The sequence below is a fragment of the Helianthus annuus genome, chromosome 7 (assembly GCF_002127325.2).
Source record: "Helianthus annuus cultivar XRQ/B chromosome 7, HanXRQr2.0-SUNRISE, whole genome shotgun sequence".
In the NCBI taxonomy this organism is placed as follows: Eukaryota; Viridiplantae; Streptophyta; class Magnoliopsida; order Asterales; family Asteraceae; genus Helianthus; species Helianthus annuus.
The window spans coordinates 54869598-54880528 of record NC_035439.2 but is presented as its reverse complement, the minus strand read 5'-3'; the positions used below and the strand labels follow the sequence as shown (position 1 = coordinate 54880528).

The 10931-nt window shown below is 38.8% G+C and overlaps 1 non-coding gene across 1 annotated transcript; it reads right to left on the bottom strand.

The window, feature by feature from the left end:
- Positions 1-10253: 10253 nt before the first annotated feature.
- TRNAR-CCU lies at positions 10254-10326 on the bottom strand. The gene has a single exon. It is a non-coding gene; the product is annotated as a tRNA-Arg (tRNA).
- Between the last annotated feature and the right edge of the window lie 605 nt (positions 10327-10931).

Sequence of the window (10931 nt, the reverse complement as noted above, 5' to 3'; positions counted from 1 at the left end):
GGCATCCTTGTTGTGTCCCTCTTTTCCACATCTGTCACACTTAGGTCTTAGGCATCGACCTTCATGGTGAAACTTGCATTCGTCACATCTCGGCTTAGTCCCCAGATAAATCTTTCCACTGGCCTTATTAGTGGCTCCATAAGCTTTCATGCCACGCGGTGGGTTTGCTTCCCTTCTTTTGTTTGCATTTGAGTGGTCATGAACTACTTGAGTGCCTTTCTTCAGATTTGAAAACTTTCTTTTGTTGTCGCCTGAAGACTCCACGTGAGTCTCTTTCTTGTTTATCTCGGATTTCGAAAACTTCCCCATACGAAGAGCTTCTTCAGTAAGTGTAACGCTCAAATCGATAGCCTCTGCGATAGTTGGAGGCTTTGAGGCAGTAACCATGCTCAGGATTTGAGGCGCAAGTCCCCAAATAAACCTTTCGATTCTCTTGAATTCCGGATCGACAAGATAAGGAACGACCCTTGATAAATCATGAAAACGCTGAATATACTCGGAAACCTTCGGTCCGTCCATCTTCAGATTCCAGAACTCAGTTTCCAGTTTTTGGATTTCAGCTCTTGAACAATATTTCTTGCGCATTAATTCCTTAAGCTCATCCCAACTGAGCGCATATGCAGCAGTTTCGCCAAGAATTTGAACTTGGAGGTTCCACCAGGAGAGTGCACCATCCAAAAACAGCCCAGAAATATAAGTGACTCTCTGTTCAGGTGCACATTTGCTCATTCTTAGCACGGAATCGGTCTTTTCAACCCAGCGAACAAAAGCGACGGCACCTCCCGTGCCATCAAAGTTTAGGGGTTTGCAATCCAAAAATTGCTTATAAGTACAGCCTGTAACACATGTAATGCAATTCACGAGTGAGCATTGGCAGAACACAATTGGAAATATCCAAAAGATTTGTAATGTGTCTTAGGTGATTTAACATTACCAGTTGGAGGGTTATTTCCCAAAGTGCCACCGCTGTGTTCTGAGCGGTTGGCCTCGTGTTGTGCAATTGCCTGTGATATGCGTTCCTGAAGCTCGGCTTCTGTCCTTGGTAGCGTGTTAGTGTCTGTGTCACGTCTGGGCGGCATTTTCTTCTAGCAAGAAGTTTTGGGTAGGTTAGACAACATTCACCAAATAATTATTTGTGGGGTATACATGTATATAGACAATCATCACCACAAGCAAACATGTAATCATCAAACATCACATGCATATATTATCACAAGGTATAAAAAATAAAACAACCACTGAGCTTCCATATATGTTCGACAACTTGATACATTGTTTTTAACAGATGAAAAACAAAATGGACTCGAGGTTACATCACATCGGTCATAGAAGTTCCATAATACGAAAGTAGTAGTTATTTTGCTTCTACATTGGTCCTCTTAGGTCTTTAGTTTTTTTACAAAATGGGCATACTTCCCAAAAGGTGGGGGGGGGGGTTGTGCATTACTACCACGTATAGGGGTGATAGTGAAAACGCAAAGATAAGGTCGTGAGGGTACGTGACTTCTTCCTCAGAACCGAATTGCACCTTGTAGCAACCGTAGAGCGGTTTTCCAAGGCGCAAATGCACTACTCAAACGATGGGGTGCTACGGGATAGAGAGTGTAGAGTTACTGGTAGGGGTGCTGGTGGTGGCGATATAGGTAGTGGGTGATAGGGTGCATGTGAGGTGAAGGATGAGGAGAATCTTTTCTGAGTGTTAGCCATTTTCACCTGCTTAGATACCGGGTCCCAAACGACTCGTATTACGGGTAGGAGGGTTAGGCATGAAGTAGGCAAAGACAGACTTCCTACTTTACAGAGTGTTATAGTAACTATTTCGGTTAGCGTTCTACTAGATGGAGATTTGGAACAACTTAGGAATTTCAAATAGATAGTGATCATTTGCTTAACCCGCAGAGCCCACCAGGATTTTCATGCACTACAAGTTGTTATTACGTGGGCCCCCGTAATAATAAATTGTCTTGCATGGTCACCCTAATTTTTCTCTCGTTCAAAGCCGCCGATCAGTCAGAGAAGGGACACTACTGTCTTCATACCTTCAACATGGAAAGGACCTTTATAATGGTCCACGCGCCAACGCCCGTTGTCGTTACGCGCGAAATGGCACAATGCTTAGACGAAGTAGGAATAAAGAGAGTTCCTAACAATAGTAGTTGGAGGGGCACCTTCAAGATGAGTACCTCATCTTCCTTGTCTGGACAAGAGTGTCATCAATCATGTTTCATAAAAACCATAGGGACCTCGTCTCACCGATAAGGTTGTTGTCCAAGGTTACCTCCTCCGCCTCGCCATCATTGCCATAGTCAGGCACCTTCGCATTCGAGAGGGAAGAACAGCCATCTTCTACGGAATCAAGCTTAGGGTCTCGTTTGGTAACTACATCAGCATTAGATCCGCAATAAACGTGAGGTCGATAGTCTCATTGTGCGAGTCAAGAATAATAATAGGATTCGAAGTTGAAGGTATTTCATTTTCGGCAAAATATTCCGTACAACATGCATATATATATCAATAAATAATAACATTACTTATTATATATGTATGGGGAAAGTAAATGTAGCATATCACATGTAATCACATTGTCCTTGTGTGTTTCAGTTCTAATTCGACAAGTCTATCCCATATAGACTATGCCCCAATTAATGTCCTCGCATTGTTTTCTTGAGAAGAGTTTTGTTATCGGAGCTTGGTGCTTTTGTATATGCAATGAAAAACATTTTACAAAAACAAAATGTTTTCGTGAGAGGATCCTAGTGATTGTAGACTAGACTCGAGAAGGAATCCTAGTTCACTACAATCGAAGCTCTGATACCAATTTGTCACACCCGTTCATTAGCGGAAGCGCGCGGTGTGAACTTGATTAGCTTTCATTGCATACGATATAAGTAAACATCTACATGATTAAAAACATCCGATGTTCATCCATTGACATAATAAAATATTACACATCATAAGTTGTTTAGGATACAAACCAACATAGGTTTTAAGTTTACAAAAGGACTAGTTGACATAAGATTAAAACATAAGGCTTTGCATCCTCTATCTCATTGAAGATGAGATATATGGACCAAACCCACCAAAAAGGATGACATCGATGACTTGTAATCTAAAAGCTTCATAGTAAACACCAGCACCAAGACCCCATTAGTTTCCTGAAATACATGTAAGTTTGAAAACATCAACAAAAGTTGAGCGAGTTCATGTGTTTTGAGTGAGCTCCAATTAAACCTTTAAACATGTGAGAGATCTTTCATAACAAACAGGTATGTATAGCGTCTATGAACAGATCATTAATGTTTTGCAAGGACATTAATATATGTGAAGACATAAGGAGTACCCAACCCGAGTGGGCTGTTATAAGTGTCGAATTTCCTCGACTGTGTCGAATCCCCTCGACTGTGTCAAATCACCTTGACTGTGTCAAATCACCTTGACTGTGTCAAATCACCTTGACTGTTGTCGAATCACCTCGACTGGGACACAAAAGCACTCTAAGTAGTCACAAATGGACCATGAGTGGGGCTCGGCCGTACCCGTTAGAACTAACCTTTGTCCATGTTTCTTATGAGAGTTATTGGCATTTCAGTTTCAGCCTATGCTCACATGATCTAATAGTTCATTTCATAGCCAAATCATACCATTGAAATATTTGTAACATGTATTTCACCCCCGAGAGTTATAAATCTGAAAACAGTTAAGAGAAAAGGGGGACATGAACTCACAGCTTTGCGTTCCTGAGAGAGAGATATTCAATCTACGTGTTCCGTAAACGCGAGTCAACCTACACAGGTTCTAACTCATTAGACATGTCGGTCCTTCATAGACCTTGTACTCGTTGCTCATCTTGAACGTTTATTGTTTTCATTTTGTTTTTGGAACGCTTGTGTATTTTTAGTAATATGTTGGCATTTGTTTCAGGTGTACGCTTTGGTTCAAGACTTTATATTTGTTACACAAATATAAGTGTATATCTTTATTCGACAATAGTGTTGAAAATATTTATTCTTAATGTCGAAATACGTTGTCGCATGTATTCAACCTTAGTGAGAGAGTACACTTCAACTAGTGTATGTGAGTATATCATCGTATACTAGAGTCTTTTATACATATACATATACATATACCGTATGTATACTTGTATTTGTGTGCTTTAAACGTGTACATATACCGTATTTATACGGGTAGGTATGCCGTATTTATACGCGTATGTATACCGTATAATACGTGTAGCTATACTGTATTATACGACTGAGTATACCGTATTTATATATGTTGGTATACCGTATTTATAATGTATTTTTATAATATATATTTATAAAAATTATACATGTATTTTTCATTGGGCCTAGCCCACATTTTAGTGTCATTGGGCTTAACCCATGTATTTTGTCTTTGGGCCTAGCCCATGTCTTTTATGTTGTTGGGGCTTAGTCCATAATATTGATGTATTTGGGCATAGCCCATATTATTTATTACAAATGGGCTTTTATAAGGTTTATGGAAATGGCCCATTGTCCATATTAGTTGTTTAGCCAATATTTATGTTTATGCATTTTTGGTAAACTTTTACTAATTATACTAGTAACTTTTATAACTATACTTAGTGTCATTTTTGCATTAAACTTTCCGGTTTTTCGTTTTCCGTAAAATATATGTTAAGCGTCTAACATACTTTATTTTTAGACTTGTCATAATGCTCGGTTTATATAACTTTTGTTATCGAAGTTGTTCGTTTCGCCGACGTGGCATAAAGGGTCGCCCGATGTCCGTCATTCGAGATTCGTCGTCCGATGCTCGCGTCCGAAGTTATGGTATTACACAAGTGTGTTTCGAGTGTTTGCGAAGGTTCGCGACTATTGTCATGCTTGCGAATGCTTGGGAAGTTTCGGTTATTTGTAAGTGTATATTTATTGTAAAAATTGTATGTGTTATTTTAGTACATTTTCCTAGTACTAATATATACACACACTTATACATGTATCATACACCAAATAAGGTATTGGAAATATATATAATTTTTCTCCAAAAATTATATTGATTTTTATACTTTTAGTTTCACCAATTTATTTAATAAAAACAACTTTTTAGTGTTTTAAATAACTCTTTGATGGTTAAATCTTAACCCTTGTCATTAGGGTTTGTCTAATCATGATTAAGGTTGTTAATCACAATTAAGATCACTAATCACGATTAACCATGCTAAGCACCCCGTTAATCTCTTTTTAATCACGATTAGATTTTTATAAATTTTCGCCATAGTTTCCCTAAACTATGCGTTTTTCCCCTCTAGTCAAAACATGTTTAAAAATCATTTTTCAATTTCCAAATCATCATCCATGTATCAATCTCCTCAAAATACAACTTTTCAAGTAATAATAATACCATTTATTTCCTAATTCATGAGCTCCTATATATATTAATTTCCTAAACTTTCAAGACTTTTTTGTCTTGAAATTTAAGACTTTGTAAGTGTGGTTTTTGAAATCATTTATTTACTAACTTGCTTTTAATAAAAAAAATTCACATTTATTAGTCTTTAATCATCAAGTTTAGTCCTTTAAATCTTTATTCTTTCAAGTATGAAAACATATATATATAAAGCTCATGAATACAAGGGTGATGATCTTCCTTGATTTAAACATCTAGGTGTTTAAATCACATTTTTAAGACTAACCCATCAAGATCATCACTAATCTAGTTTACTACACTAATCATACAACATGAACATCTTAAATCATGAGTTAAACGACTTATTTTAACCAAGATAAGCAAGATCATACCACTCATACAACTCTAAAACACATAATAATAATAATCACATAATATATCATGATTTGTGAGTTGTTTAGGTTTGGTTTAGGGTCTTGAATGTGATTTTTCTTTTATTTTTGTTTTGTTCAAGATGATCAACATAAATAATACTAAACTATAATGTATAAAGAACTTGAAATGAGTGGAATAAGATCTTACAATTTTGCAAGTGTTTTAAGATAGTGATTTAGAAAAGATTAAGCTCCAAACAAGGTCCTAAGTGTGCTCCATGCTTGTACCTTCCATGGATGATCTTGAAGTGAGATTTTTGGGGTTAAAATGGTGATTTTAGTGGATCAAAAAGAAGGGTTTAAGAGGGGTTATGGCTGCCGAGTTCAAGAGGGAGGGAGGAAGGGGTGTTGGTGATTTCTTTGTAAGGTAAAAATGAATGATGAAGATGTGAACGTTGCTTATATGAAATGCCTATGTCTCACAAAGTCAAAAATCATATCTTGAAACACCATGCTTCCATATTCATCCAAGATTACCAAGCATGGGCAAGGGGCATGTGGGCCCCTTGTGTTGACCGTAAATGGCTAGGGGGAGGAGGTTATGTGTAACATTTTATTATAACATGATTTAAGTGGTAGATATTTAGGTAGTTTAGCTAAGTATATTAACTAGTGGTTGGTCTTGCATCATTAGGGAGTAATTAGGGGCTTAAGACATTAATTAATCTAGGCTAGTTCAATAAACTAGTTGGTGTTAGGTTTAGATAGCAAAAACGCTACTAGTTTACTTGTCGGGTGATAAATAAAAGACGCTATATAATACCGGGAGCTATGGTTTTAATTTACCATCAACGCTATAGCGTTTATTCAAGGCGTTGGCGACACCAAAATATGGCTAACTAGTTCGTTAGCCTTATAGTTTAGGAAATTGGATGGTAGGAATATAATTTATTCGCCTATCGGCTCGAACTTGAGCACTATGTGAAAGTTGCGGCGTAGCATTGGGAGCTTGTATTTTGGACATCCCATTGATATCCCCAAGCTTGTTTAGGGTGTAATATATTATTAATAAGTCCTACGGACATTCAAATGCTAAATTTTAGTGTCGCGGACATGTTATTTTGTTACAGTTTGGCGTAGAACGAAGAACTTAAAAATATACATTTTTTTAGTTTGTATGTTTTATCATTTGGTATCTCTAGTTAGGGGTTTTTATTTATATTCCAACTATAGTATTCTTTCGTGCCATACGTTGCTTTTTCGGACAGTTTTTAGAACTAGCTGGCATGAATAGTGTGATCCGGTGAATAGTGTTTTTCAGTATTTTGCCAACATATTAGGACATAGTTTGCGGTTTTCTCGCGACATGGCGATTGTGTTAATATTGTTTAGCATTTTTAACCATGTCCTATGATTGCTAGAACGTATACGACCTAATCATGCAATAATTAAATCGTAACGAGATAAATTAAACGTTAAATCGCGTGTTTAAGTTGTACGGAATTACCATTATTTTTTGCCGGTTGTCACACATGAACCCTAACCGGATAGATTAACATATAGCAATACACAATTATCGATTAACATACAATCAAGTGATAACAAAACACTAACCGGATTAGAGAATAAACGAAGGTTGATCCGAACAGGAAAGATCTTCAAGAGATAGGGATGTGTGGTCGCCGGCTTCGAGAGGAGAGAAAGAGAGTAGGGTTTGTGTTTTCTTGTGTTAGCAAAATAATGAGAAATAATACTCCCCAAGGGATAGGTGTAAGCGTACAAGAGGAGTGGGCCGAACCCTTCCCTTGGGTTACCCTTGGTTTGATTACGAGAGAGTGTGGGCCGAGAGTGGTAAGGAACCAAAGCCCAAAGGCTTGTGTGATCGGGTTGTTGTGCGATCGATTCGTTTTGTGTAATCCAATTACATACATACATGCACATATCATAACAACATAACATCTCATTAATCATCAAAGTTCACATAATCACATAGGGTCGATACACGTTACATTAACACAAAGATAGGTTCGGATTACGAGTTGTCACATTATCCCCAAGTTGAAAGAAATTTCGTCCCGAAATTTGGTACGTACTCACTGAGGAAGCTAGTTAAGTTTCATGGTTTTCCTGGGGTGTCACAACATAAACCTTAGCAATTCTCAAGATTTCGTCGATGGTGGGAGGCACCTCGTCTCTTCCGTGAAGTGTTCTTAATAGCTCGTCATCATTTACTCCTTCTAGGAAAGCTCCACACGCTAAATCGTTTGTAACACCCGGGATTGCCAGGCTTTCTTTATTGAATCTAACGATGAAATTTTCCACCATTTCATTGTCTCGCCGGCGAATGTGGAGGAGCTCGTTTCGGTCTTTAGTGTGCCTGCGCTGTTGGCTGAATTGCAGGATGAACTTGGACTCTAGATCCTCGAAGCTGTCAATCTCCCCAATTGGCAGGCTGTCCCACCATACCCGAGTCGCGCCTACCAGAGTTTGTACAAACATTTTACACCAGGGGGACATAGGCCAACAGGCTACTTCTCCTGCGCTTTTGAATAAATTTAGATGATCATCAGGGTCTCCTAGACAATCATATTTGCCTACAGTTTGAGGCATCTTTGGCTTTTCCTTGATGGGAGCTTCCGCTATTCTTCTGGTGAACTTGGATTTGATAGTTGCATCCACTGGCTTGTAAGGTCTGGTGAGTTCATCTTCTTCTATATTAATGGGTTGTACTGGAGGGATGACCCCACTTTGGCTGGTACCCTGGGTGACAGGGAATTGAGCCGGGGTGATGTTTAGCGTGGAACTGGGACCTCCACCTGGAGAGAATCGAGGCCTAGACGCATTTCCTCTGTCATAAACAAGTTCCGCTGTTGGCGGGGTCTGACCATAGACCGGCTGAGATGTTGGAAAAGTCCACCAGGGAGACATATAAGCCGCATACGGCGACTGTTGAGTATGGCCTTGTGCCGTCCCTTGAGGAATGTTAGCTGGGGTGTTGTATGGAGGTAAATACCCATAAGGGGGTGCATAATAGTACCCGGGGAAGTAAGCCTGATTTCCCGGCATAACCGGGATGTTCATGATTCCCGCTGGCATGACCACTGGTTGATGGGGTAGTGTAGATAACATCGCCGTTAGTGCTGCCGAATACAAGGGTGGCATGGCGTAGGTGACTGAAGGTTGATAGTACTGAGACATGCTCGCCTTTGGTATAACAGTACTTGGGCTTGCTGATGTTATTATTGGCATAGTGCTGTGACGTATCGTCTGTCCATTAGTGACTGCCGCCGGGGTGAAAACGTTAGTGCCTGTTGAAATTGGTTCCACCGACTGGAACTGCAGAGAGGTATAGGAAAACAGGTCGGCCGCCGTCGTCCCAGAAGAAACAGCGGTAGTGCCTGTAAAACCCGGTGGAGGTCCTTCTGCTTCAAATTCCAAGTCGAGTGACCTGGTTACGGCCGGTGAGGCTGGCATGGTGGTAACCGGGCTTGTCTCTCGCAATGGATTGCTAGTTACCATCGCCTGGCTTGGTGTGACTGCTACGTTCTGATCGCTTGCCATAGGGTTCCTGTCTGATTGTTACCGAAAGATCCTACGGATGGCGCCAATAAAATAATAGTTAATGACCGGGTCGGGTTAGCCGATTCGGGTCATAACTCGTCAAATATTATATTTGAATTCTCTGTTCTATAATCCGGCCGACCAACAAATTAAAATGCATCGCATAAACTTCAAAAAAGGTATATTTGTTTACTGACCAAGTGATGGTATTCTCTCTTTCGTAGCGTGATTTAACTTTAATCCGATAAACAATTAAAAAAGTGATCTTTAATTAAAAAAAAAATCAAAAGAATGATTAAAAATATCAGCAATTTGTAATACGAAATTATCAAGCAATTTTGTATTTGAAATATGATTAAAAAAAGTGATCTTTTTTAATCCGATAAACAATAAAAAAGTGATCTTTAATTAAAAAAAACCGAAAGATACTCAAGTTCAATTTTCATTTGTGGTCTAGTGATCTTTAATTAAAAAAGTGATCTTTAATTAAAAATATCAGCAATTTGTGTTCTAGTGGTAGAAGACTTGGATTTTCCAATAGATACTCAAGTTCAATTATCACTTGTATCATATTGGGGTGGATATTGGGCAATGATGGTGACAAACCCACCGAGGGGGTTTCGATCTTGAGCCGCACCCCGGTTTTCATCCGGCTGTTACTTCAGCGAGGCAACTCGTGTGGAGGCAGTACGGTTTCTGAGGGAACGCCGTAACCAAGTCTGGCCAACCCAGCACGGGCCTGGTTAAGACAACGTAAGTCTGGGCAGGCTTGGCTAGGGCCGCCGATTAGGTGGTGTGACATTGGGTCACTCAAAAAGAAAGTCACCGTTCAAAAAAAATAAAAAATAAAAACATCAGCAATTTGTAATACAAAATTACGAAAGTATCAAGCATTTTTGTATTAGAAATATCCCAAAAAAAAGCAGACGCGCCAGGTAGGGGTCGAACCTACGACCTTCTGCTTAGGAAACAGACGCTCTATCCACTGAGCTACAGGCGCTTTTGTTGTTAACCATTAAGCTATTTCAATTTAAATACTTAGCACTGTACATATACAATTACAGATCTACGATTGAATTTTTTTTTTTTATTTTGGATTTACAAACAATCACAAAGGAAAGTCAACCAAGGAATTAAAGTCAAATCCTCCAATCTCAAACCCAAATCATATGAAATTTGTGGGACCCAAAAGGTAGAGTTCCAACTATCATAAATTCACAAATGATACAAAACCCTTCTCTATTAAGTTTTAAGGAATCTCTGCATGAATTAGTGCAATATTTAAATACTTTTTTTTTTTTTTTTTTTTTTGAACGGCATTTAAATACTTTTGTTGATACTTTGTTTCTCTCAACAAAAAATGTTACGATTCAGAAAACTGACTTGAGAACCCAAGGGGAACTTGAATTTGCATCGCTTTAGTTCTTTTTTTTTTTTTTTTTTTTAATTATAGTTACGATACATGAAAACCAATATTTTTATACCCTTGGGCATTGATGACGTAGACTAGTGGTCCCCACCAAACTTGCCGCTATTAGAGTGGGTCACTTGATGTTGATGGGTACTACCATACCGGAGCATATTCTTTAGCAATCAATCACGATG